Here is an 8,201-nt window from a genome sequence, read left to right as displayed (position 1 = left end):
TTGTTGGCGTTTTTTATGACTCGATGTTGAAAGACAAGTTGAGTAATTTTGTCATCAGATTGGTGAGTGTATTGTAATGACAATTTTTCTTCTAATAGGCGCCCCTCTTCCATTACTTTAGACAAGGGATTGAACTTATTGTAAGGTAGTATGGGTCATGCCTATCATCCTCAAGATAAAAGGTGGCTAGGCCTATGCAATTGTTGTAGTCATTTCTTGAGAGCTTGTAATCATCAATGTCAACATTATATGATCAAAATGAGAGAGAGAGAGAGAGAGAGAGAGAGAGAGAGAGAGAGAGAGAGAGAGAGAGAGCACATGTGATGAGACTTTGGCAATACAAATGTTAGGCCACTTTGTGTTTTGATCCCATACAAAAGGTTAGGCCACTTTGTCTATACAAAGGTTAGGCCGCTTCCTATTCCAATCCATACAAAAGACTCACTTAGGCTCTCCAAGTAGAGTTAAGAGCTCCACCCATTTGGGTCATACACCACACACTTGTGTACATCCATATTCACAAACTTGTTTGTATCCTTCACCACATAGTACATTGTCAAGATCTATGTGATACCATTCATAAGACCCATGACCTTTCATGTGACCCCTTATATGAGAACCATGTGCATAAGCTCACCCTTGACCTCTAGGGATGTATCTAAACCATGACTATCAACAACTTGCCCCAATGTAAAAACTTGGAGAGAATTACATGCGTACCTCTTCTCTTCTCTTCTATATTCAAGATTCTCTTCTCTTTCCCTCTTCTCTACATCTATCCCTCTTCTCTTTCCACATTTCAGCCCTCTTATAGATTTCAATTTTGTTAATTTGGCAACTTAAATTTTGCTAATTCAATTTTGTTTTTTGGCAACTCAAGTTTCGTTAATTCAATTTCGTTTTTTTGTTTGCTTGTGTCTTTTCAATGTACTAGCTATGTCTATTCATTGGTCATCTGGATAACAGGCAAGCCATTTGACACATTTTGTAGATGAGTCTTGATTGTCTCAGACATGACCCTTGACCATCTCTAGTCATTGCAGTAGGCCTATCCATCTCATATGATCCTTGAGCATCTAGAGGTATTATAGTAGGCCCATCCATATCATATGACCTCATCTTACTCCTTTCCTTTGACTGTGTATGGTAGGCCACCTCTCCGTGGAGGAGGGTCACCTGTAGTAAGGCATTGTTGTGGTTGGGGGGGCAATGTCATCATAGGAAGAGATTGGGATGCTGTAGTTTAGGGGCTTTAGATGACCTGGATAAGTCTAAGATTCTAAGTGAGGCCCTGATGTTGAGGCACAGCCCAACCATTGGCCCCACTGCCACCCCACCACTGGCCCCATTGCCACCCACTGGCCCCACAGCCCACCACTGGCCCCACTTCCACCCCACCCACCTTTAGCCACCCCCTACATCTACCACCCCATGCCCATCTACACCCTTTTGGATTTCCCAAGATGCAGAGTAGACATATAATGTCGATGACTTACAAGAGATCATCGAGGATGACAAACAGGCCACCATCATAGCTCGTATGAGGCAACTCATGGGCGTGACTTTTTACTCAAATATTTTAGATTCATGGCCAAAACAATACCAACAAAAAAATACTATGTCATAGATCAGCTCATGAAGGAGTACCATGTATTGCTTGGTCGTGAGTTTGATAGGAAGAACATGCTTAAACACATGGGTGACATACTTAAACATCAGATCCAAGATGCAGTGAGGGAGGGAAGGCTGAGGCCTCCTCATGTGAATAAGTTAGATTAGAAAATGAGCCACAAAAATGGGATAAGAAATTGAAGGCGACATAAGCATGTATCTAGAGAGGAGAGGTGCTTCACATTTGCGAGTTGGTGGCAAAAGGATTCGAGGCATGGGTGGTAAGTATATGTGTGCTACATACTTCTTTTGTATTTTTTAGTTTTTTTTAATACATTGCGTTGCTCATACCACTTCATTTGATGTTTTTAAATTGGGTTCACAAGCATTCCACGATTAGCTAAAATCCTATGGTTGAGGAGTACACCTATGGATATGCAATGGGAGCATGGGATCTCTTCAAGAGTTTGGATTGCAAGGAAGTACCCTGCAATTGGATGGCAGTGGAGAGTCACCATGTAAGTCTCTGATCCTCTGTGTTCTCAAATGTGTTTGACCTTTCCATTTTTAAAATCAAGATTTAGTTACATTTTTCTTAATTTTTCCATGCAAGATTCTTAGGTCATGGCCGACCCAAGCAAGGACATAGGCAAGGGCGATAGAGGAGATGAGAATGGAGGTGCAAGAGGTGAGGACGGAGACAAGACCAAAGATCAACATGATCAGGAGGATGAGGAGGATGAGGAGCATGACTAGGAAGATGAGTAGATTTAGCTTAGATTTAGTCACCTTTTGGGAATTTTGCTATTTGGTAGCTATCATTCATTATGTACTATGCTCTTTGAATGGAACTTTTGTAATACATGATGTGACAAGCAAGTTTGCAATTTTTTAGCTCGGATGGCATGTATTCATTTTTGTATTACTCTATTTTGAAGATAAATTACAATATACAGGGAGATAGAATAGGGTGAACAAGACCTATTCTTCTTCTCCAAAAAAAAACTTTAAAACACAGCATCAAGACCCGACACTTATGTCGATGCTGTGAAATACTATCAAATACTATTGGGACCGAACACCCGTATTGGTGTGCTTTTTTAAACATACCGATAGCCATACCAAAATTTCCCCATGCAACAAAAAACAATTCTTGACATATCGTTTGTTGGAATAAGGTTTGGAAACCAGCCAATACCTTGTAATGATTGGCTACATAGAATAGTGGTAAATACCTAGATTACAAGGAATAGTGCCTTTGTATCTTAGGCATGTACAAGGTGGGATCTTACAAGCATGGTTTGAAGAACGTACTTAATGGTTGTGTGGGTTTCACTCTTTTAAGGTGCTTGTTTCCTTTTATACAACATGCTTCGAGTGACTCTTTATATGGTATAGAAAAAAGGGTCTTATCTCTTGCCTCATTTGGCAACAAACAAGGGTTGTGTCTACTCCAAAAGTACAATGAGAGCTATTCTGAATGTCAATTTTATTAGTACCCATGCCTACTACCACAATTGGTAAATGACCTAAGTACAGTTATGTCAATCTAACATGGGTGTTTGAATTTTGTACAATTGAACTGCATGATTGTGGTTTGGTCACCGAGGGGTCACTTTTGTGTCTCTCCCTCTCTCATGGCTTATCGAATGTGTTTTGATCCTTCTTAATCATTTTTCTCATCTTATATCTAGACTAGGCTTACCATAATCCTGCATTCTTATCAATTAGACTAGGCTTATATCTAGACTAGGCTTACCACAACCCTGCATTCTTATCAATTAGATCACTTCAAGTTGTCTGTGGACCCATGGTTCCATTCTCTAATTGTACGTTACAACCAAAATGCCATTCCTTGGCTCCCTATAGGTGACTTCCAAGTAGCATGCCTCCTTCCTTTGTCACAAGATAAGACGCTTTTGCAATTTTTGATGACTTTTACTTCTTTTTCTTTGTAATTTTTTATGCCTTTTATCATCTTCCTTTGCCTTCTCACTCTTGAGAGCCCTACCTAACAAACATCTATAAAACTATGCAACCATCTCATGTTGTGCATTGCTATTGATGGTGGCTAATACATTACCATGCCTTGAATTTTTGAAGTAAGTTTCCTTTGTTCTATATTGTAACTTCTTTGTAGCTTCAGTGTTTTGAATCAATAGGCCCCCCATTTCTTCGCAAATCATGGTGCATGCATATAAAGACTATGCTACAAACATCAACACCCCATCAACATTGTTATCACTTTGGGTCACTTTTTCACTCAGTTTCGATTCTGAAAGTTTGGTCACCAAGAATTATGTGGTTTCTTGTTGTAGAATAGTTGCTCACAATTGTAGCATAGGTCCTTGGGTTGTATTTTGATGAGAGGTGTAGGATAAAAGCATGGAAAGCAATTATTGTATGAGCTTAGGTGAGAAAGAAGTGTTGATCATGGAAATTCTCACCTCCATAGGGGTTCAAAGGTTTAGGAAAGGTCTATAAGGTTTAGAACTGACCTCCATAGGGGTTTATGGGTTAAGGAAAGGTTTGTAGGATTTAAAAGAGGATCGGGTTGAGAAATCCGACTAATATAAAATAGTGTCAATGATGCTTACTCTAAATTGAATTTCGCTTAAATTTTTCCCATGCCTCAATTTGATAAAATAGTTGTGAGTTTTCATTGTGTAATTAGACACAGTGAAAAACCTTTAGCATACAAGAAGCTAGATTTAAAACATAATATGCTCCATGAGTACAAGAAGTTAGATTTAAACCATGACATATTCCATGAATGCATGAGCTCTTTGAAAGACAAGTACATCATAACAACTTTCCTTTACATTTTTAGTCATGTGAAGCATTACATGGATAGTTTGCATGATCCTTAACACATCGACATTATCTTATACACAATGATCTCATATTGGCTACTCTTGACTATTCTATGTTCCTTCCATGGGATTTTATAGTTTTTGGGTTAGGACTAGACCATAATTCATATGTGATTGCTATTATCAATGTAGGACTTTCCTTATTCTTCAATGCTTCTAGAATTTGTCCCTTCTTGTGGGTTTCACAAAAATGAGTTGTAAGCTGATGATATGGCACAAGGTTAGGTACTTGATGTTGAGGGTATTGAATAACATGTGTACCAAATTATTGAATGTTAATAATTATTGGCCTTTCTCTTCTTTATCTTGTACCTAGCATGTGGATTCTCATGTTGATTGGCCTTGTGTATGATTTTATTGTCCAGCATCAATTGTGGTTCACAAAAAATGTTCTCTATTACTTGATGTATTCTTTTTTTATATAGTTTAGGGCTCCTAGGCTCCTTGCATGTTATGTGTTGTTTGTCGAGAGGATTTCTTGTAAGAGAGACAAAGATGAGGCTTTCAATGATGAGACCTAGAACTTGCATGTACAACTTTTGAGCCCATCTATGAATTTATGGTATTGACAATGTCAATACTTCTTCCTTGTACTAATTTGTATTGATATCATATGTTTTCTCTTAACAACTGCATGTTTTCACCGAGATTGTGAAAGTGCATGCATTGGAAATTGTCAGGTGTCTTGTGCTACCTAAAGTAGATGTTCAAGATGCTCACCTATTCACCTAAGGACTCTTAAAGATCGTGCCTTGATTTTGAGATTGATTTCATGGCATATTGTGCCTTCCAGTTGCTTGACATATTTGTTCCCTTCCCTATTCAATGGGATTTTATTCATGCATCTATTGTATCTAGTTTGGAAAAACGTATGTATGTGTATTTAGGTACCTAACCTTTGTACCGAGATGTGAAAACTTATGAAGTCACAAGATTTGAGAGAACCTTATCTAAAATTTTATTCAAAGGTTCCATGGTTCTAAGACCATTTTGTTACTTGTAGTTTATTCCCCAAATGCATTTCTACTGAATGCAACTTCTTTATTTGTTCTATTCCTTCGTTCTTTCAAAGCCCAAGATCATTATTGCGAAATGTTTTGTGGTAGGGGTTGGTCTTTTGAATTTTGTTTATTCTTTTCTAGCCTTTGACTTGAGTGGATAGCACTGTTATCAAGCTGGACTAGTATGAAGGCTTAACACTTCACTTCATATGTGGGCATGCATTTGTCAAAAGTGCAGTCCCATCATTTCTTACAATGGATAGTGGATTATATTTGATCCTGTGATTATTCATGCCTCTTGTAATTTATGAGTCTACTAATGCATTTATCTATGTATCTTTGTACATTGGATATCTTGGGTTTTATTATTATCACATGTCAAAAGTATTTCATTTTTTATTGGGATGTGGGATATAGCCCTTTTTTCTAGGAACATCTATAAGTGATGACTTCATGCTTGATATGTGGCTTAGTAAAGGAATTTGCATTTCTTTTTTTAGGTTTTGCGTATTATCTTCGAGGTGCCTTATTTCTTTTAGCATATTGCATGTTTATTTCTCGTTGATAGGTTCGTGTTGGCATTTTGTCAAGTTGCAATTCACTAAGGGATTTTCTTTGGAGTCCTCATTGACCTTTATTGTTGAGTAGATACTAGAGTGAGTATTTTTATTGTTTAACACTGTTGATGCTTAATTTTAGATTACAACAAATGGTGTAGATCCTTATAAGTTTGGTGTCAATTGCTAGTATTTGTTTATGTTTAATAGGCTCTTCTCTTAAGTCTTGTCTCTCACTATTTTGTTTTGCCCCACATGAAGTAAGTTTATTCTTTTGATTCTACTCTTATTGTAGTTGGTGTCCAAGATGTGCCAGCTATTGTTGCCAAATGCCATGGAATTCATTCATTAGTTTTACTTACTCTTAGAAAGCATCCTTGGTTTGTTTCACATCTTTTAATGGGTCTCTTCCTTTCTATTCTCCTTTCTTAAATGTGTCAAGAATTGTGCTAGAATTCATTCCTCTTCCATGGTCAACATCCATTTTTTAGAGAATACTTCCTACATCATTTTTATGCAGAGGTGTTGTACTAGAAAATCCCAAGTGGCTAAGATGCTCAAAGGCAGAGTTCGTTCTGGGTTGTCAGTTGATTATGTACTCACTATACCTTTTTTAGCTCCTTTTTCTCTTTTTCTGTTCTGCTTTCTAGTCGACCTTCATTGAGCACATTTATTGATAAGCCTACTCAAACAAAGCAATATATTCTTTGGGATTACCTCTACCTAAGAACATGGGCATGTATCCAAGTGGATCATATTCTATGCAAAGTTCTTGTGGGATTGAGTCCAACATGTCCATTGTATTGTTGTTATATATGTCTAACTGTTGAGGGTAGTCCAATCCCACATGGGGTCCATTGTGATCTTTTACACTAGTCAAGTCTACGTGTTAGGGTAACTTATGGAGTCAACTACACTCAAAAATTTATGCAAATTATGCTCTTTCACTATGTGAATAGGATTCAATTAAGTTAGTTACTACTAGTCAAACATAGGGTGGAAATCAAGTTTTTACAGGGCCTTTGGTCTTTAAGTTTATACCATAACTTTTAGAAGACTCGCCTAATGGAGTTAGACTAACCAAGGTTAGATTGATTGGTTCAGTTAGATTAACTATAGTTAGTTTGATCTACCCTAAGATTAGTTACCCAAGGTTAGTTTGATTAGGTAACGCTAATTGTGGTTACCTAAAGTTAACCTAACCTACAGCTAACTTATGTTTAGCTAACCTAATTGACTAGGATTAGCAATTGGCTTGAGGATTAAGATAGGGTTTAGGGTTTGGTTAGGGTCAAGGTAGGTTAGTGGGATTATTGTGTTTTATTGCATGAACCTAGAACTTGTTATGATACAAAAAATAAAACTAAGAAAAATGCAACAGCAAGCTGGGGATTTTTCTTACTCCTTAATGTTCTTACTATTTGCAATCACTTATACCTGCTGGTTAAAAGCCAAAGTTATTTGAGGCCATTTGTAAAGATGATGGAATCACTCAAGTGTTGAGCATCACCTTGGTCATGAATTGGGATTTAATGGAAAGTATGTTACCAATTATGTTTCGATGTCCATGAATGTGCTCGCTCACATGGAGAAGGATGACAATAAGATCAAGCCAATGACTAAAACTAGAAGCATGGAAGAAGCTAGGAGAGACTTGGACAAAGTTGATGGAATTGTGCATACCTTTGCGCGGTAGGGGATACAAGACATTTCTAAAGCAGAGATAAATGCACAAAGCTAGAAGACCTTTCCCTCATCTTTTACTTACTAAACTAGTTTTAAGTAGTTAACATTGAATATCGAACCTCATTATTCTCAAATTAGTCAAGTTATGAGGAGAGAGATTAATGCAAGGCAAATCAAGTATCACACTACTAATGTTAAGATTACCACCTCAATAAATGTTACAATCCCATAATCTGCATCTAGTCCAGGTTTGAGACAATTCTACAACAGGTGAAGCATTTATCGTCTGTCTTTGTCTAATTGCCTCGTTAAATATCAAGCCCTAAGCAAACAGTGTACCTGTGGAATACACTCAATGTTTATGAGTGGGGAAACTTTCAGGACAGACTGATGGAAATATTGAGGCCAACTTTAGGATACCTAGAATCAGCCCATACCGAACACACAATTCAATCCTGAGCTTTTACAGCAAT

This window comes from Dipteris shenzhenensis, chromosome 17 (genome assembly GCF_047967505.1).
Source record: "Dipteris shenzhenensis isolate YYH24624 ecotype China chromosome 17, Dip_SZ_1.0, whole genome shotgun sequence".
NCBI lineage: Eukaryota > Viridiplantae > Streptophyta > Polypodiopsida > Gleicheniales > Dipteridaceae > Dipteris > Dipteris shenzhenensis.
Note: the sequence above shows the minus strand (reverse complement) of the source record.